General features: G+C 43.7%; 1 pseudogene; it reads right to left on the minus strand.

Moving 5' to 3' along the window:
• Nucleotides 1-336: 336 nt before the first annotated feature.
• Nucleotides 337-790, minus strand: LOC114089711 (small ribosomal subunit protein uS17-like; annotated as a pseudogene).
• Between the last annotated feature and the right edge of the window lie 20,683 nt (nucleotides 791-21,473).

Raw genomic sequence — 21,473 nt, forward strand, 5'->3', positions numbered from 1 at the left:
CTTCTGACCTTAGGTGCTAACTTACCTCTCTGACTGCAGGTTACCCTACCTGAGATCCAGAAATGGTAGCAATACCCACCCCTGGGGGATGGGTACTGTTGTGAGACTGAAGTGAGACTGTGCATGCAAAGAGCAGGGCTCAGTGCTAGGCATGGGAGGCACCTATTAGATGATGGCAATGATGTAACTGGTAGCAAATCTTTACTGAGGGTCTTCAATGCATTAAGCAAAATACTCAGTGCATAACACATAAAATATAACTTATCGTTCTTTTTTTTTTTTGGAAGGGAAAACATCTTTATTTTATTTCAGGAAGTGCACAGGCATCCAGTCTGATTACTTTTGGAATTGCTTCTTGGTGCTAGTGGCCTTGGTGACCTTGAGCAGGTTGAAGCACACCATCTTGCTCAGGGGCTGGTCCTCCCCAACTGTGACAATGTCACTGATTTGGATGACCTGAAAGCAGGGGATAGATGCATGAATATGTTTTTGTAGCACTTCTCAAAGCGCTTGTACTTGTGGATGTAGCTGAGATAGTCCCAGTGGATTATAATGATCCTCTGCATCTTTATCTTGATCACCATGCCTAATAGGGTCTGCCACCAGGGAAGGGCTGTTTCTTGTCAGTGATGGCACCCTCAATGGCTTCTTTGGGCATCTTGAAGCCCAATCCAATGTTCTTGTTTTGCACGAGCTTCTCCTTGTTCATTTCTCCCAGTAAGACCCTCTTCTTGTTTTGAGAGATGGTTGGCTACTTTTGGTGGTCATGCTCAGTTGGAACGTCCCTCATCTTCCTGGCCACATGGAAAAAAAAAGCTATAATTTATGCTTTCCAGCGGATTGTGTCACTTTCTTGTTCTTCTGGTTAATATCCTGATAGTTAGCCAACCAACCTAGATATTTACTCATGGCTTTCAAAGAACCTGCATGTAGTGAGGGATCTATATCTATATATAAAAAAAGCCCTAGCTTCTATAAGATGTAATTTACATACCATAAATTTATCTATTTAAAAATGTATAATTCAGTGGTTTTTAGTCTATTCACAGTGTTGTGTGACCATCATCACTATCAGATGTTAGAAAATATTCACAAATCCAAAAAGAAATCCATACCTGTTGGTAGTCACTCTCCATTTCCCGCAGCCTCTCCCAGCCTCAGGCACCCACAGATCTTTCTATTCTATGGATTTGATGAATACCACTGACCAACAGGACCGGTTTCAAATATAGCAGAAATCTCTGGGAGCTTCTGGCAGGATGGCCTCTCCCAGCCACTCAGCTAATATAAATGGAACTTTATATAGATGGAACACCATGTAGCATTTTTCACTTAGGTAATATTGTTAGGGTTCAATCATGTTGTGGCACCCATATCTATTCTGAATGAAGAAATGGACAATCATCCGAGACAGCAGTAGTAGCTCTGTTTTGAAAACGAGGCAATCAGGGACTGAGTGTGTGTTCATACTTGGACATGGTCATCCCCCTGGAAATACTTGAGCTGGGATTTGGCTTCAAGGCAAGACCTTGGCTCTTCTTGCCCACTCTGGTCTCTGGCTGGGCTTCTGTACCAGCTGAGCTTCATCTCTATGTAGGCAAGTGAGTCCCACTTGGGAGGTTGCCAGGCCTGCCTAGTCCTCATTGCTGGGGTCATGGGAGTCCCTGATATTCTCCATCTACAGAGGACATGGCTCTGTGGCTGTACAACCACATGGTGGCTTCTCAGACATGCAATGGTCAGTTATTCTTTTGTCCATTTCCCAAATGGATTATGCTGTGACCTTGTGTTTTAGGCAGTTTTTTTACTGTTATGATCAAAAGACCTGAAAAGAACAATTTTCAAGGAGGAAAAGTTGATTTGGGTCTCACGGTTTCAGAGGTCTCAGTTCATAGATGGCCAGCTCCATTCCTCGGGGCCTAATGTGAGGCAGAATATCATAGTGGAAGTGTGTGGTGGAGGAAAGCAGCTGGGCACATGGTACCAGGAAGCTGAGAGGGAGAAAGAGAGAGAGAAAGGGGGAGGGGGTGGGGGCAAGTGTGAGTGCCCTGCTCTGCAAGGACAAAATATATACCCCCAAGGCGCACCCCCTGGGACCTACTTCCTCCAGCTATACCCTACCTGCCTGCAGTTATCCCCCTGTTAGGGGATTAACGCACTGATTAGGTCAAAACACTCATAACCCAATCATTTCACCTCTAAACCTTCTTGCACTGTCTCACACATGAGTTTTTGGGGGACACCTCACATCTAAACCGTATCACCTGGGAAAGTGACAGAAATGCAAATGATGGGAGAAATATACTCTCAGGGTTTGCGGCCCAGCCATCTAGTCACCAGTGTGATGGAGGAAAGGTCATCGTTCTTTGCTGTCTAGTAGTTGATTGTGGTGAAACACGGGAGTGTAAGACAGCTCCCTTCCTCCCCTGCTACCTGTACCCCCGCCACACCCCAGGGCTTCTCTGGAGACACGAGATGGAGTGTCCATTCCTTAGTGGCTGAGACAGTAGCGGGGGTGGTGGGAGTAGGGAAAGGCTGAGTACCAGTGCTCCCTTGTCAAGGATACTCGTCTTTGTTAATCATGAGGGAACTAAGTGGTCTGTGAAGGTGAGAGAGCAGCACATCCACCAAATACTAGTCCTCCCTCCTTCCAGGTTCCTTTAGAAGCACGACACCTTGCTTTGATGTAAAACTGATGGGAATTGGCCCTTGAATTAGCTAAGTATCTGGAAGCACGTGACGGCTGGTAAGTACTTGACATAGGGGAACGTGGTCTACTGTAGGCATCTCATGCAGTGGTTCCAGCCCTGGTCTCAGTTGATGTGGGACTTTCAGTGTCAGCTCTGTATGATGTAGTGGATGTCCAGTACCTGTCCTTGTCCTCATTGTTACCACTCCTATACACAGTGACTAACTTCTGACTGCCAATTCTTGCATCCCCCCCTTTTTAAACTGAAACAACTTTGCTGCCCCATGGAAGGCAGAAAGGGTGGGGAGCTAGTGCACCCTCAAACACTGACTGACGGGAGATAGTGCATGACCACCCCAGCTCCCTGAGTCTTGGGTCGGAGAACTCAGGAATATGTTTTTCCAGGTAGGAAAAATTCCGTTTGCCCACAGTGTGGCTAGCTCGATGCTAGACCTTTTCTCAGTGTTCCTGGCTGCCTTGCCATCCCTAGCTCCTCTTCTCCAGTCCCCTCCTGGTACTTTCTTTGCCTTCCAAGCTACGTGTGTTCAAATCCTTATTGCAGGTTCAGTTTCTGGGGAAACCAAATGAAGACATATGGGAAAGCTTAGCCTCCCTGCTTCTCTGCCTCTTGGGAGTGAGGGGACAGGCTTCAGTGCCCCAAGCTGCTTGACTTCTCCGGCGGGCTAAATGGACCTCAGGGGACGTAATCTTAGCTACTCAGCAGCTCTCTCCCCAAGACATCTTCAGTACGAATCCTGGTGCTGTAGGTGATCCATGCAGCAGGCAAAGAGAGGTTAAGACTTGTTGGGGCTCCTCCCAGTTTTGTTTCCATAATTCTGCTTCTCAAAAGAGGGCAAAGTGAAGTCCAGTTGATTCTCATTATTTATGATAATTACTATGTTCTACACACTTGCTGCAAATACTGAATGAGCAAATGCAAACCATTTCTTCCAGGGTAACACCAGGCAAGCTTTCTGCAAACCTCTGGTTCAGCAGGCTCATCCAGTGATCCAGACATAACCGTGTTCCTGTTTGAAGTCACCTTATCACGTAGTGTTGATTCACTGAGCACTGAACTTGTGGAAACAGCATGGTAACTCATGCCTGAAGGAAGCTTATCTAACATATGTAATGTTTCTAAGACACCTCACGTCTTCTTGCATATAGGGACACTAGACACCGCTTCATTTTAAATCACCCACAAAAAGTTAAAAATGTGAAAAAGATGGCACTCACTACATCACAAAAGGACACTTGCTTGTAGTATAGAGCAGGAACAAGAATTCAGAATGTAACCTTGTTCAACCTTAGCTCTGGATGTATGTATCAGGTGATTTAAAACATTTTCACTATGCTGCCCAGGCTTGTGAATGGCCACAAAAATACCATGAGTATTGATTCAGGGGTTATAAGTAAACTTTATCAAGTGTTAGATAATGTAGGTCAAGTGTCTTTTTTTTGGGGGGGGTACCAGCGATTGAACTCGGGGGCACTCAACCACTGAGCTACATCCCCAGCCCTATTTTGTATTTTTGAGACAGGGTCTCATTGAGTCACTTATTGCCTTGCTGTTGCTGAGGCTGGCTTTGAACTCACGATCTTCCTGCCTCAGCCTCCTGACCTGCTGGGATTACAGGTGTGCGCCACTGTGCCAAATTTCGAGTTTCTTTCTTATCTCACCACAGTCAGACTGTTTTGATTCAGTATATTTGTAAACACATGGACCAGGTTCTGTGACAGATACTGAGATGTTCATGGGATGGTCCCTGCCCTTAAGGGGCATCCATTCTGGTGGCCCAAGGGATGCCAACTTCAACCCAAGACACAATACATATTGGAGAAGAGAGAAAGAGTTCTGTGGGGCCTTGAAGAAGGGAATTGAGAGTAAGAGTGAGGAAGGACTGGAGGATCTGACATTTTGAACACTCATACTTGACTTAAAAAAAGATGCGATCTGTCAGAACAACCTCATTTTCTGCGATCACATTGCCAGGCTACCTGTGGCGTCCCTACCCTCTGGTTCTACTTCATTCCTCCATGGATGAAGAGGGTCTTCTCTCCCTAAGGCCAAGCCCTCTACTTACCCTGGGGACACCTTTGCTCTTTGGGACATGAGTCTTCTGCTGAACCATCAGTCTCTCCCTCTCTTCGTGCATATTTCTTTCAGCATGTAAATGGATCTCCCATTACTCCCCTGGACCCCTTCCCTTCAGCCAGCATCTCATTCAACATCGTCAGACAGAGGGGTCTGAGAACACTGTCTCACTTCCTCACCTCACCTTCTTCCTGAGCCAGCCCACTTCCTGGGGACTGCTCCTATCCAGGTCAGCAGTAGACACTGCATCGTCTTTCTTGTCTTTCTCTTAAGTGTCCATTAGGATGCTTGCTGCCATATGTTGCAGAATGTCCTGCTAAAGTGGCTCACCAACACCGGCATTGACAGCTAAGAGAGTGGTGTCCTCACTGAGCACGGTTCCAGGCTGGCTCAGCGGTTTTGTAATGCCATCAAGGGCCCAGATTTGTTCAGCTTCCTGCCCTGTCTGCCTTCATCACATCAGGAAAGGCTCCCAGGAGGCTCCAGCAGCCGTTATGTCCTCAAATCAGGCAAGGAACTGAAGTGGCCTTTTCTTCCTTTCTTTTTCTCTCTGATTCTTCCTTTCTCTCCCTTCCTTCCCTTTTCTCCTTCCTTCCTTCCTTCTCTCCTTCCTTCCTTCTTTCAACACTGAGCCACCCCCCAACCCTTTTTATTTTTTATTTTGAGACAGGGTCTTGCAGAGTTGGTTAGGGCCTTACTAAGTTGCTGAGGATGACCTTGAACTTGGGATCCTCCTGCCTCAGCCTCCCCGGCTGGGATTCCAGGTATGTGCCCCTGCACTCTGCCTTGCCTTGTTTTGTCTTGTCTTCTCTTCTCTCCTCTCTCTCTTTTCCTTCCTTTCTTCCTTTTTTATCATGGAGAATTATTTCCCCCCTGGGAACCCCTGCACACACTTCTTATTTCAGCCCTTAAACCAATCACGAGCAAGAGGGAATGATATTATCCTTATTATATTGGACCAATTAAGATTCATTTCAAGTCTGTGAGTAGGGCCAGTGTTCTTTGAAATGTTGTCATTTCACTAATATTTAAGTAAAATTGGGTCTGTTAGTAGGACGGGAGGAGGGTGAGTGTGACGGTGACAGGCAGGGTTTGCACATCTTCACCCACAAATGGCCAACGACTTTGCCCTTCTTGAGATACTTCCTTCTGTCACTTCACTTGCATTTTTAAAGTGTTCTATACTTTTTATGGGTGCATTATAATTGCATATAATAGTGGGATTCATTGTTACATATTCTCATATGCACATGATATAACAATATAATTTGGCCACTATCATTCCCCAGGATTTCCCCTTTCTGCCACTTTCTTTATATATATAAGTTGTTAATAGACATTTATCTCATTTATTTATATGCGGTGCTGAGAACTGAACCCAGTGCCTCACATATACCAGGCAAGTGCGCTACCACTGAGCTATAGCACCAGCTCCATCTTTCACTTTCTTTGTGACACCATATTCTCTGGGTTTTCTGTCCACCTTCCTGGCCTCTCAGTTTCCTGTCAGTTCCTGTCATGTTGCCCATTTCTACGTGGCTGAAGGTCCACATGCTTAGATGGAGGCCCTTCTGGTCTTGGACCGTACATTACCCTAGGTGATCTCTGTGGCTCCTTAGCGCCACAAAAATGGCACCACTTCTAAGAGTGTATCTCCAGCTGCCTCCTTGGTGTGTCCACTCGTGTGTCCGGGCTCCTTCCCACTACCAGGACTAACACAGAACTGTGGACTCTGCATCCCAAATCTGCCTGAGGAACCCCAGACTCCCTCCTCTCTATCTGCCTCTGCTGCCACCACCCTGGTCCCATGCGTATTCCTAGTTGGATGGCTGACATATATCTTTATTGGTTTCCTTACTTCTGCTTCCAGTAATGGTTTCTCTGTGGGTTAGCCATGGAGAAATCAAGTCAGAATTCTGTACCCGTGAGATAACGATTCTGCACTGGGCCTCTTCCCCTTGGCTCACCAGCTGAGGTTCTGTTGCTGGCCTGCCACGCCCTGTGTGGTGGCTGCTCCTAACTCCTTTCCCGACTTTGTCTTGAGGCTCCTCGTCCAGCTCTGTCTGGACTTCTTTCTGTCCCATGAACAGATCAGCTCTTCTCTACTGGAGGGCCTTTGCAGGGCCCGTTGTTCCCCTCCTTTTCTCTTCTACTCAGTCTTCATGTGACCAGCTCCTCCTCACCTCTGAAATCTCATCCCAAATGCCATGTCCTCAGTCAGAGAAGCTTTCTGTAACCACCCACTCCTGCCAAGCACCTTCTGTCACAGCACCCTGTTACAATTCTCTGCATTATGCCCTGGGAAAAAAATGTCTGTTTTGTTAATTTTATAAACTAAAACTAAAAAAAAATAATAAACTAAAACTCCTAAAATGATATCACCATGAAATCAAGGGAGGAGAGAGTCTTAGGAAGCTGAACTTAATTGGCAGTGTTAAATGCTCTTGCGAAGACTGAAGATAATGGTAATGGTAATGATCACGAGGACAGCAAAGCTGCTGAGGATGGTGATGTGATGATGACAGGGACAACCATCATGTGTGGTTACATGAACTTGAAACAGTGCCAGATGCTTTGCATACATTTTCTTTCTTAGCCCCGACAATGTCTCTATTGTCAGAGAATGTTATCGTTTCCATTTTATGGAGGGGAACACTGAGACTTAGGGAGAACAGTCACGCTGTCTGTTGTATAGTAGTTTCCAATTAATGTTTTCTATGTGAATAAGTGGATTTTCACAAGATCCTGGAGCTGGTACAGTTCAGCTGAGAGACCAACTTAGGTCTGAGTAATTCCAAAGTCCATGTTTATCATCACTGTTCTTATATTTGCTCAGACGATGTCTGAAACCACACTGAAGGGAAATACAATATAGCATAGATGTTTTCTTATTTTAAAGTTATGAGGGGTAAAATGAATTTTCAGGCCAAAACTTTCTGAATTTTGGGCTCCACCCACTTTATTTGAAGGCATAGTTGAGTTTGGGGAAAGTATTAGGAATGAGTCCACATTGAATGATTTTCTTATTAAAATACCCTGACGATGTGCTCTTTATGTGATGAATGAGGGAAGAACCCATGTGTATGATGCTAGGGTGGGTGCCTCCTAAACCAAGTTCAGAGTTTGGGAATCAGGCAGAGCATCTGGCATTAGATGTTTTTTGGACACGCTGGTTTTTGGTTTATTCTAATATGAAGCATATGTGCACTGCTTGTGGTATGCTCAGCACTGTTAGAGACTGCTCAAGACCTTATACAACATCTGAGGCATCTGTTTGAGAAAGAGCAAGTCTCCAGTTGATGGGGAAGTGAAGGTGAGAAGGAAGGAGTTGGCTTCTTGTAGGCACCTGAGCTACTAGGTTGAGTATTGATTTATTTCCCTAGGCAATCAGGAGCCTTGGAAAACTGTAGGATACAAGTTGCATTCCAGGTAACAGTGAGGTGGGTGTACAACATTAAAGACACAGTCGTGCCCTTGCTGAGTTCATAGTCTAATTGGGGGGTGAAACATAAATGCGGTTAAATGCAAAGTCACAAGTGAAGACCACTAATGTCATTGATGAAGAGTGGTGTGGGCCAAGAATGAAGTGGAAGAAGCTGGTGATTTTGAATTTCCATTGCTCAGGGGAAGGAATGTGCATGGTCTGGTGAAGAAAGAGGGGAAGATCTGGCTAAGCACAGGCAAGTTCATGCACATTTGTAAGATTTGCCCAAGGGACATAAAGGGCCGAAATGTGTTGGGAAGGAATCAGGAGAAGTTTGGAAAAGAGGGTTAGGGAAACTGTCAATAGAGGAGGTGAGATTAGGTTGGTAGTAATAGCTGCTTGGGGTTTCTGAGAAGGAACATTTGTGAGGAATAATCTTGCAGTAGGTGCATTTGGTAGCAAAACCAGCTTCAAACTTGAAATACTGGTCAGGACAGGCTTTCTTAACCTCCTATATCACCTTTACTTTTTAATTTTGGGGAAGCTATATTTTAAATATCACCCATACCAGTATATACTTAGTAGTTGAGTTCACTTTTAAAAACTTAAACAAATTTAGCTTTGCTATAAAACTATGATATCTACTATACTTAATACTTTTCCTTAAACTTCTATCTCCATTTTTAAAATATTCATTTTTAGTTATAGGTGGACACAATACTTTTATTCTATTTTTTTATGTGGTGCTGAGGATTGAACCCAGTGCCTCATGCATGCTAGGTGAGTGCTGTACTGCTGAGCCACAACCCCAGCTCTATCCCCACTTAAAAACTTAAATAATCATAGTTTTAACACAAGCACTAGTAGCTCTGAAAACATGGGTAATTTATGCTTATTCTATTTTTCCTAGTGTGTGTTAAAATAAACCCATAACCATTGCAAAAAGGTTGCACCTGTGTGTCACCTAAGGTTATCTCATGGACTGCCAACCGCATCATTTTGGGAACCCAGGGTGCTGTTAGAACTCTGTTGTTGTGACACGATGAAACTGAATGAATGGGGTTCAGCCTGCATTTATTGAATACTTAGCATGTTCAGCCCCTTGTGCTATAAAAAATGAAAACATGAATTAGATGTCATCTTTTTTGCTCCCAATAGTTTGGCAGCAAAACAGGCTGAGAGAAGCACACCAGTGAGAAGGTGAGATGTAGGCTTGCTGAACCCAGCGCCCGCCCCTTGGAGCAGCTTTTACATATGCCGTGTGACATCCGCTTTGTCGGTTGAGTGGCTGAGTGAGCTTCAGTCTAGAACCAGGGTTAGAGAAGCTTTTTTCACATTCAGTTCACTCTGGAGAGTTTTTGCCAGGTGGTACTTTTGGGAATATGAAGGAGATGACTGTGTTTTAGGAAGTGATAAATCAGAAACCAAGAGATGGAGTGGGAGGCAAAGTGGGACAAGGACCCCAGGAGAGATGCAATGGGTGTATGCCGAGTGATTATGGGAGGAATAGCCAGCTCTGGGGTCCAGCAAGGCCGCCTGGAAGATGTGGCATTTCAGATGGATTTGGAAGGTTGAGATGCAAAACGTAGTCATGCATGGGTTTCCAGGCAGAGGGAAGGCTATTAACCAGGCACCAAGGAAGAAAACTGAGGCATCTGTTTGAGAAAGAGCAAGTCTCCAGTTGATGGGGAGGTGAAGGTGGGAAGGAAGGGGTTGGCTTCTTGTAGGCACCTAAGCTATTCGGTTGAGTATTGATTTATTTCCCTAGGCAATCAGGAGCCTTGGAAAACTGTAGGATACAAGTTGCATTTCAGGTAACAGCCAGGTGGGTGTACATAATCTAAGTCAGGGGGAGAGATAAGTGCCAGCTGGAGACTGTTATGAAGAAACTGCAGCAATATAGGTGAGGAATAGCAAGGTTGTGAAGGGTCACTGTGACACAGGTCTGGGTCAGAGGGACTATTGGGGGAGGGGAGAAGAATGGACTAAACCGTCAGTGCTGAAGGCTGGGACCCACTGGCCTCTCGCACAGTGGAATCAATCATTTCTCTCTGATTACAAGGAGGAGAGCAAAGTCATCTGTAGGCTTGGAATAATGGGGGATGTTGATTGATAGAGGAAAAAGATAATGATCGTGGTTCCAGTACATGATGGGTGAGGAGGGGGGTCGTTATTCTTTGCTGTGAAAGAACAGAGGCAGCTGTGGTATAATTAATTCCTTTTAGCTCATCCTTAAGCATACTCAAGGATAAATAGCTGTATGATTTCTTTGTGGTCCTGCATGCTCAAGAGGCACGGAGGTTGTACTGAAAATGGACATTTTTGACTCTTGACTTGCACAAGGGTAATGTGTCCTGGGAGAAAGACCCACTGTATTCTGCAAAAAGTCAGCTGAATGAATCATTTTTACCCATAAAGTAGGTATTTCCTCTTCAATTTCCCTATCTGTAGGAACATTTGCATGATATGATTCATCTATTTTGATCCCGGGTCTTTCACCTGAAAGGGATCTGACAGTCAGTGGCTGTGGATGAAATTCTGCTTTCACACAAAAGGGCTCTAATGAGAATCTGTTTAAGCAAAGAGCCGATGCAGGCTGGGATTTGATGTTCCCACTGCAGGGCAGAGAGAAGTGGGGGCCTCTGAAAGTTCCCCAGAGAACCTTCTAAATGTGTGGATCTCCAAAATCCATGCCCTTGTCATCTCATCTTTGCTTCTAGAGTTCTTTATCTGTTTTATATAATAGCTGCCTCTGTATACCTGGGATGAAATGCACCAATGTTAATTGCAATGAATAGAGCCAAGCTACTCTTGGGAGCTGCCCTGGGCGGGAAGGGGAGGCTGAATTCTCCTAATGGAAACTTCTTTTGAGGTCGTGATTCACGAGACTTCATTCCCATTCCCATGCAGGGATTGGTTCAGTTCCAGAAATATCTGGAAGTCTGTAGCCAATTTAGTGCTAGCAAAGAAAAGAGAAGTTGCCGTTGAACGAATCTGTATCCCCTGTTATCAAAAAGGCCAATGCTATCCTAGTTAATAGGAACCCAAAGTGTGCCCTGAGGATGTTGCCAGATGTTTCTGAATAACCACCTTACATTTTATGGTCTCAGATGCTGCAAACCTTAAAATAGCATCTACTTTGAAATTGGCTATTAAGAAGATACTAAATTTTTGGAATCTATTACTGGATCCAGGTCTCTAACATTGCAGCAACACACTATTTGGACAGAAGTTTCTTTCTTTCTTTTTTTTTTTTTTTTAATGGGTTTTAGATGGATGGTTGTTGAAATGGTAAATATTTAATTTTTATCATGATTTTCCTAAAGCATTACAGTTTTCTTTTTAAATGATAAAACCCCAGAGTAATGTGGCTGTTATGCAATTCGTTTATTTATACATGTATTTATTCATTAAACAGATATTTGTTTACTGGTGGCCAGGCTCTGTGTGGAACTCAAAGAAATAAAAATAAGATCCATGGATTTTACTCTTCTGTTTCATCAAGATAAATATTATGGGGCTGGGACAATAGCTCAGCGGTAGAGCACTTGTCTAGCACGGGTGAGGCGCTGGGTTCGATCCTCACTATAACTTTTATAAATAAAATTATAAAAATATATATTTAAAAAAAGATAAATATTATAGTGCCGTACATTAATTATAAAACAGTTTTTAAAGATTCTTTAACATTTCTGAAATCAGAATGTGTCTTACTACTGATGACATGCCATATGGCACTTCTAATTTTTGAGAGGTACATGAAGAACAATGCATTTTATAATTGATGGTGCATTGGATTTGCTAGGAATATTTTCAGAAAACCAAATCCACACCATACTTTGACCAATATAATGGCCTCATTTGGAATCAGTATACATGTTAAGCCTCTAATTTTAGGCATTAAGCTTAATTCAGGACACTAGGACTCCGATGCCTGGATGTCTGGTTTAGGGGAGAAAAGTCAGAAGGTGGTTGAAGAACCAGTGTGTTCAAGCTGTGTAGGCAGGAGCAACAGGATGGAGAGGAATTCTCCTGTGCTTCATGTGTCTGCATCTTCTCTCCTTTTCTGACCTGCTTCATAAATTCATTGCAGTGTGACTCTACCGGACAGCAGAACAGAGCAGAAGGAATGAGAAACAAACAGCTGGAAGGCTGCTGTGTAGGAGATGGGGACTCACACCAAGAGAGAGTAGGATTAATGTGTGCACCTAATGATGATAAAGCCAGCAACAGATCTACCCTGTTGCAGCAGCATCCATTTATCAAGTGAACTACCATTTCAAATACACCATTTAAAAAATAACAGTGCTGCAAATTAGGTTTTTCTTGAGCACTGTTTTTATCCTTATTTCCTGTGTGAATGTGAAGTTCAGAGAGGATGAGTGACTTGCCTAACATCACACAGTAAGTAAGTGAGAGTACCAGGCTTTGGTCTACAGGGTATCAAAGTCTTCTCCACTTCCAACATGCTACAAGATATCCAAAATTTCAGAACATGACTTGATTTTATGTCCAGTGATGTGAGGTCTCAGAAGCCAAGCAGGATTAGATTATGAAGAGCTACATAAAGTACTTTAGAATCTAAAATTTGGACCACTGAGCAAGATTCTACAGATGTCTTGGATAACTTCCCTGTATTGTGGGTCAAGTGCACAATTGGACCAGATTGGGAGGGACTGATGCTCAGTGGGCCCAGGGAAGTACTTAACTCACTTCATGGTGAGATAAGTGCTAAGTTTAAATTTTTTACTTTTACTCTAATCAGACCCCCCAAAGAACAGAAGTGCTGTTATAGCTAGGATTGCAGGACTCAGCAATTGGGTATTTTAATAAAGTCCACAATCCCGAGAGGAGCTTGCTGTAGGGATGAGCAAGTCCATAGTTGAACAATTATAATTAAGTTTCTAATATTTAAGATGTTCTCCTGTCAGTGAATTCCTTTTAGGTTTTGGTCCCACGTGGACATCAAGGACATTTAAAATGTTTTGTTCATTATTTAAAATCACTAGGTAATTTGCTATGAGATATTGTACCAAGAAGAATTTTACAAATGATAAGAAAGATTCCAAGCTTTCAAATGCCATTGAGTAATCATTCAAATCTGGGAACTAGAACAAATTCTAAGTTATCCACTTCAGCCTATTGTAATTTTTCCCTACAAAGGCGACAGAACCAAGTAGATTTTTAAATATATATATATATATATTTTTTAGACTTTGATGGACCTTTATTTAATTTATTTATTTATATGCAATGCAGAGAATTGAACCCAGTGCCTCACACATGCTAAGCAAATGCTCCACCACTAAGCCACAACCCCAGCTCCATGATTTTTATTAATTTAGAGGAAATGTCTCCAATTAATGGTCAGAACAATCATCTTATGTTGAAGAGAACTAGAGTATTCTAAATTAGCATATTAATAAATGCACAGTGAGAAATTTATATGAAGGCTATAGGTGGCTGTATTTAAATGTTTCCCAAGAGTGGGAAAAGCAACATTATCAATGCCTGAGAGAAGGCTGGGCAGTATCCTTGAAGTTGCATGTTAAATGTAGGAGGGGAGGAGAAAGATGGTGATGTTTTGGGTCAGAAATTGATCTTAGAGGCAACGTTTCGCTGCTGGAATTGGTCCTCTGAAGACGGATCTGACTATCTTGTGGACTTCACCCATGTAGCCCCATGAGGACATTTGTATGCTTCAGTTGATTGAGACTTGAGCCTCTCAGGCAAGAACACTGCCACCACCCCTGGATCAAGGAACCTGTTCCAAGTGCTTGAGACTCCTACCCACCTGCCATTGCAGGCCAAGCTCTGAGAACCCAGGCCTGATTTTCCCCAGGGCTGTCACATTGCACACCCCCAGAGAGCACCATTCACAATGTTCTCCTGGAGTCGTGCAATTCATGTGATGGCCCCGAGTTAGCACAAAACTCTCATGCTCCTACCCAGAACAGTGCAAGCTAGCCCTGTGACACAGGCAGCTTGGCAAGCACCCAGCTGGGGTCCCAGAGGCTGGTGACCCTTTCTGCCAACTACTCTGGTCTCTCTGAGCAAGCCTCTTGCTGTCCCTTTGTTTGCCATCATGCTTTCTAGCACTGTGTTTCTTTCTTCTAGAAGGTACCTTTTCTCCAGTGAGTTCTCTTGTAAGGGCTGGAGGCAGCAGGTGGTTTCTGAGTTCGTTTGACCTCCTCTTAGCAAGTTCTGCATAGATGAAATCTCAGGCTTCAGCATCAGGGCCTCAGTATGAAACCCAAGTCAACAGAAGAAGCCCCATTTAACTTTGCATTGTGACCCAGAAACTTCCTTCAGATGAAGTATATGATGCAGGCAGATATGGTGCTCTGTGGGGTACAGCAGGGAGAGAGGGGTGGGTGCCCAAGGCTGGCTCCTATGCACAGTCTACAAACCACTGTGCTTGGGAAAGCCAAGCAGGGCCGCCATGTCAGGGAGAGTTTCCCACTATTGCCACTTCTGCTCTGTTTGGATTGTTCATAATTTTCTGGTGAAAACAACAGTTTGTACAGTTCATGTGGGAATGAAAATAACCCAGGTGCCGCCCATTTCCACTGAAAGGACCGCCTGTTGGGCCACGGTGGTGGGCCTCTTCACAGTGCACAGTTCTGCCAGGTGGAAACCTGCTTCCCTGCCTCTGGACACTGACCAAGGTGTTTTTCTTGGAGACTGCTGTGCTTCTGTGCAGACTTGCTGAGTCCTCCTTTTTTTTTTTTGTGAATGAAAAGATCTGTCTCTGGCTCTGCGTGTAGCAATTGTACCATGTGCAGATTTTTTTGTTTTTAACCATTTTCTTATGGCTATATTGGCTTAGGGCTTTGTGCCTTGTAGAAAAATCAGCAAGAATTCTCTACAAAGCTTTTTCTGTAAAGGCTTTCATTTTCGCAGATAGTGGAGTGCTCAGGAGGTCCGTCTCACTCCATCAGTTACAAGTTCTAGGATATTTACTAAATTACCTAACTTTTCTGGACCTTAGTTTCTCCATCTGTTAAACTGGGGCAAGAGTGGACCTGGGTCCTGGACCTTCCAGGCTTAATGAAAACATTCAGTTGAAGCACCAGGCTCCTATTGCTGCTGAGACAGGTTATCTCCAACTGGATGGATTAAAGCAAATTTATCCTTACATTATTTTGCAGGTGGTATGATCTAAATGATTGCTATGGGGCTAAAGTCTAGGTGTCCACAGGGCTGTGCTCCTGCTCGAGGCTCCAGAGAAGAACCTTCCCTTGCCTTTTCCAGCTTCCAAAGGCTGTCCACACTCCTTGGCTCCCCACTGCATTGCCCTGACCTTTATTTATTTATTTTTAAATTTTTAAACATTTTTGTTTGTGCATTATAATTATACATAATAGTGAGGTCATTTTGACATAATCATAAGTGCATAGAATACAGTTTCTTCCATTTTCAGTCCCCAGTACTTAACTTCCAATCACTTCCTTCTTTCCCCCTTTTATCTTCCTCTACTCTACTGGTTTTTCTTCTGTTGATGCTTTTGATTTTACCTTTTTACATAAAGGTAAAATTCTCTGAGGTTTACTCACACATATACATGGCATAATTTGGTCAGTTTCATTCGCAGTTCCTCCCTTCTGTTTTCATGAGATCCCCCCACCTGCTTTTTCCCTCCCCCCACCCTTATTTTGCTTTAACTTCTGCATATGCATTAAACCCTTGACTTTCTGAGTTTGGCTTATTTCCTAGCGTGATGTTCTCTATTTCCATCAGTTTACCAGCAAATGACATAACTTCAGTCTTCCTTATGGCTGAGTAAGATTCTATTGTGTAGACATACCAGATCTCCTTTATCCATTCATCTGTGGATGGGCACCAGAGCTGGTTCCATTACTTGGCTCTTGTGACTTGTGCTGCTATAAACATGGGCTTGTTGAAGCCGCATCCCAACACTAAAGGAAAGGTATTCCCATTTTAAGGTTAAGAACACTGAGGCTTAGAAAGCTGAAGCATTTTTTTCTAAAGTTGTGTAGCTACTGACACAAGCTTAGCTCTGAGTCCAAGCTCACATACTAATCATGATGATACACACGGCTTCTTAAAGGACAGGCGGCTATACCTTGGGCTCTCTTCTTATCAGGGTCTGTAAATAAAGAATGACCAGCTTGAGTAGAGCAGATCCAACAAGTGGCCCTGATGGAGGGCCAATGAGAAGAGGTTCCAGGACAGGCAAGTGCTACATTTCTCCCAGCCCTTCCAGGGAGGGTCCAAGGGAGCAAGTTCAATGTTTTCTTCAAGTGAAGAGAACAGAATGTGTTATTCATTCCCCAATTGATTCCTCCCCAAGATGGTTTGTCACCAGGCTGATGGGCTCTGCTTCCACCCAAGGGAGTGTGACGATAGAGAGAAAGATACAGTGCCATTCTGTTTTCAAGATTAAGATAAAACCACCTGTTGATTTTCAGAAGAACCAAAGAAGGCACATTCAGGTGAGTGAGAAGGGAACGGCAGCATTTAAATCCTAAGGGCCACATCATTTTCCATTTCCTGTAGTGGACATGGAGATTCTACATGGAGGGCAAGCCTGGGTCCCACCTGATGGAGTGGTTATGAGACTGGCCTGGCTGCTGGGTGCCGTAGGATGGCTGGTACCTATCCACCTGCATGTTAGACCTGGTGGGGCAAGGAGAGGAGGGGACGGTTACCCAGAGGGTCTGTCCAGAATGTGTCATGGGCTGGCAGAGGAAAGCAGAGGTGCTGATGTCACCTCCTAACCTTGATAGTGTCACACATGGGCTGCGGTGCCTTAGGGACTGTATTTGTACCTTCTCAGTTTCTCTTGAGACAGCTGCTTTCTCTCAGACCCTTTTGTGACACCTCCGACCTTAGGAAGCAGCACTGAGAAGAGGCTGCCCTGCTTGGATCTGGGCAAGAAAGTTCCAGGTGGAGAGAGCAATAAGTACAAAAATCCCGGAAGCCAGGTTGGACAAACTAGAAGACCCGGGTGGCTGAAGGGTGTAGACGGACAAATGGTAGCAGGTGAAGTTGGAGAGGTGGGTAGTAGCCAGAATGTGGAGACTAAGGGCAGGAGTTTGGATGTTCCTGGAGTGTAGAGGGAATCCCTGGAGGGTTTTCAGCAGAGCATTGGAGGGACTCGACCGACCTGTCAGCTGATTGGGGCAGCTGAGGTGGGAGTGAAAAAGGGGATATTTGAAAGGTAGAGTTGGCTGGCTGGTTGTGGGCATCAGGGCAGAGTGGAATCAGAGATGACTCTGAACTTTCAGCTGAGGTCCTGGATGAATGGCGGTCTCATAACAGAAGCTCAGGAGTCTAGGGGGAAGAGGCTGATTTGGGGTGTGTCATGTGAGTGCAACCAAGACTTCTTATAACTCATGTTCAGGGTGAGCCCTTAAGTGGACATTGAAGGGGAGTTATCGGGTGGACGACAGTGGAAGTGCGTGAAATTCCACATCAGGGGTGTGCACTTTGCTTTAGGCGGGGCAAATCTCTTGTTTCAGCCATTGTGGCAATCTAGGTCACGATGTCAGTGCCGAGGAAGGAAGAAAACAATTTCATGGAGTGTTGACTTGTGACTGTGACCTTGAACTTGAAGTGAGAATAATGGCACAGGTAGTGCTTCAGGACCCGAATTTTGAACTGAAACTATCCAAAGGTGGCGTGGGGTAGATTGTGCAAGATTCCTTGCTAATTGCTGGCCCGGGAAGTCAACAAGCTAAAAGGTGAAGATGAATGAACACAGTTGGCTTCCAGTGACCTGGCCTCTGGAGAGACGGAGGCTACTGAGAATCCATAATGGCAGTTAAAAGAAAACTAGTCAAAACAAGACTCAAAAGGGGTCTAATGCAAACTTATTCAGTTAGCACTGCACTCATTGCTCAGGAGTACATTTCCCACTCTATAGCTGAATCAATCTTTATTACAAGTAGAAATTACTAAGTATTTGTGGTAGCCATTCGATATACTAAGTACCCTAGCAATACCATATATTGAATTTGCAGCATGATCCAGTGAGGCAGAGTTATGGCTTGGACCTGGAATGTCCCCCAAAGGCTCTTATGCTGAAAACTTAGTCCCCAAGTGTCAATGTTCAGAGGCGGGGATTTTGGGAAGTGTTTGGATCTTGAGTGTGTTAATCCATGAGGTGGATCCATTGAGGATTCCTAGTAGGACGGCATTATTGGAAGTTGGTGTAAACTCTTGGAGGTGGGTGGTAGTTCACTGGGGGCATGCCCTGGGAGTGTACTTCTTGTCCCCAGCTCCTTCTTCATTAACTCTCTTTGCTTCCTGCATGTCACAGGCCGAACAGCTTTGTTTCTCCCTGCCCTTCTGACTCGATGGTCGCCCTCACCTCAGGCTCAGAGCAAAGAAACCAGCCCGCCATTGACTGAAATCTCTGAAACCACGAGCCAAAGTGAACTTTTCCTCCTTTAAGTTGTTTGTGTTAGGTATTTTGGTCACAGCAGTGAAACCCTGACTACCACAGGCAGCTACTTTATGGTATCCACTCTGTAGATGAGGGAGGGAGTAATACTTTAAGTCACAGAGGGTGACATTTATACCCAGGTCTTGTGGTCCCACAGGGCAGGCTCAAGGGGACAGGGCTAACTGATACAGAGCTGGGACTGGAATCCAAGGCCAGGATTTTCTCTCTGGTGTTATTTCCTCCATACTGGAGTTTCAGACTGTGTCCTATGAATCTTCTGGGCCTAGGAGGTCTTAGGGCCTGGGATGGGGTTGAGAAGGAAGTAAGGCTCACATGAGCTGGATTCCTCCTCTCAATTTCAACCACCTAGCTTGTTTTTAGAGAGATTAGATTAGATTTGATATGTAACATAATGCAATAGGCAACAAATGCGAACATCTACTTAATATATTTGTATATCCAGGAGAAACATGAAACACCAAAAGACATTCAGACTTTAAGAAGAACAATACTCTGTCTTCAAATGGAAATTTTTGTCTGTGTCTAAAATTGCTAAAGTTTGAATTTTGTTCAATTGAATTTCCACTGAGAATTCAAACTTTTAGAGCATTTCAAGGAAGGGTTTTGTTCTAAAAGTTCGAACACCTTTGATCTATTCCACACTGCTCTTGGGTATTTTTAGTTCAAAGGTTTTTGTCTGTAAGCAGTGTCTGTGTCATTACTCAAACTTCAGGCTCAAGGTCTCAGTCACTAGCTGAAGTGTTTTCTCCTGGCAAAATCTGCATTGCCATCCACTGCAACCTTCAAAGTGCCAACGCAAGCACAAATCCATAAAATTAAGTGTCATAGAAAAGGGAGAAAGAGTTTACTCTATTTTTAAGACTTTGGTTTGATTTAGATCATATGCCTGTGAGGACTACCTGACTGATTTTGTACACAAATACGTCCCAGGGTGAGTGATCATATTGTGATTGTTGTTTTCAGTTTTCCTTTTCTGATCAAGTTTGTTTGATGGAAAGTGATAGAAGATAATCTTAAAGTGTGATCATCACTGTTTTCTTTAGCAGATAGCAAAATTTGATAGGCCCTTGCCATAGTTCTTCACTTGGGATAAAAGATAAATCTGAATTTTCTGATGCAAGGATGTTTCTCACTCAGGCCCAAAGAAGCTTGACCTAGAGATGAAGCCAGCTTTAAAAAGTAGGGGTTGCCACATACGGCTGTGCAGGTTGTGTACTGAGCAACGGCGAAGAGTACTTTTTGGAATTGTGCAATGTGGCAGCACTGTCAGGAGGCCATGGATTCCAACTTTTGACGATTCCTTAGCATGGGAGGGCTGGATATCAAGGTATTACAGCTGTCATTTCCAAGGTAGTGCCTTTCTGTGCCTCTAGTACTTATACTTTAGAGTATTTCTACTGGAATCTTTGGTAGATTCCCAGGAATAAAAAGTACTTGGTTTGAGATAGAGTGCAATTGTGCTGACATGGAGGGGCTTGGGGACAGATGTGGGCACCCTTCGCGTCTGGCATTAACTGGCTTAGCTCACTGATTTGTTTGAGATATTCCCCCATATGGAAGTGTTTGAACTGTTAGGTACGGATGGTGGCCTGATTTTTGCTCCCATGGAGATAAATACAGTCCTGAATGCCAAAGATTGAAAATTGGGATTTTTAAAGAACTTAGTAACAAATTAATGAGCACAAGCTAAATTTGCAAAATTAATATGAAATCATGGCTTGAACTGCTTTTTCAGAGAATGTCATGTAACAGAGCTCAAAGGTGGCAGGAAGTCAGACTGCAGAGTTGGACAGATGCTGGTTGAGGGAATTGGACTGGTTGATATCCAAAACCCCCTTTAAGTGAATAATTATGTCATTAATTTTTAATAATAATATTTATCTTTTAGGTGTAGTTAGACACATGCCTTTATTTTATTTATTTATTTTTATGTGGTGCTGAGGATTGAACCCAGGGCCTCACACGTGCTAGGTGAGTGCTCTACTGCTGAGCTACAACCCAGCCCCTATATCATTAATTTTTGATATAATTATTTAACAGCAAACTTCTTTTTGCATTTGATTCATTCATTCACAGTATTTGTTGAATGACTGACATATGCCTGGTGCCACTGAGTGTGTAAGAGGAAACCAAGTGAGCAAGGTACCTGCCCTCAGGGAGCTGATAGTCTACTAGGGAAGCTGCTGAGATGATGGCTACTCAGAGCAAATAGAAATAATATACTTACACTCAGGATGCCTGGGGTAGAGGATGATGGGGAAGACCTATGTATTGGTCAAGGTTCTCCAGAGAAAGGAACAAATAGGATATGTATTTATCATATATATTGTGTGTGTATGTGTGTGTGTGTGTGATACATATATATTTGATATATACACACACATATACAGATATCAAATAAGATATATATATATATACATATCATATATATGTATTTATATATATATCAAACAAATAGGATATATATATATTTATCTCATATATCACATCATATATGAATCTTATATATATATGTATATAGAGAGAGACAGAAGGAAGGATGGGGAGAAAGAGGGAGAAAGAGAGAAAGAAAGAGATGTCTTCTAAGAAGTTGTCCCTCCTCACCACATCATCATGGAGGTGAGTAGCTCCCAAGATCTGCAGAGTGAGTCAGCAAGCTGGAGACCCAGGAGAGCTGGTGATTTGGTTCCTGTTGGGAGGCCACCAGGCTTCAGATCCGTGAACAGCCAACATTTCAGTTGCAGTTGGAAGGCAGGAAGAAGTCTCTCTTACTCGGGAGAGGGTCAGCTTCTTGTTCTGTTCAGGCCTCTAACTGCTTGGATGTAGCCACTCC

The sequence above is a fragment of the Marmota flaviventris genome, chromosome 2 (genome assembly GCF_047511675.1).
Source record: "Marmota flaviventris isolate mMarFla1 chromosome 2, mMarFla1.hap1, whole genome shotgun sequence".
Taxonomy (NCBI): Eukaryota; Metazoa; Chordata; class Mammalia; order Rodentia; family Sciuridae; genus Marmota; species Marmota flaviventris.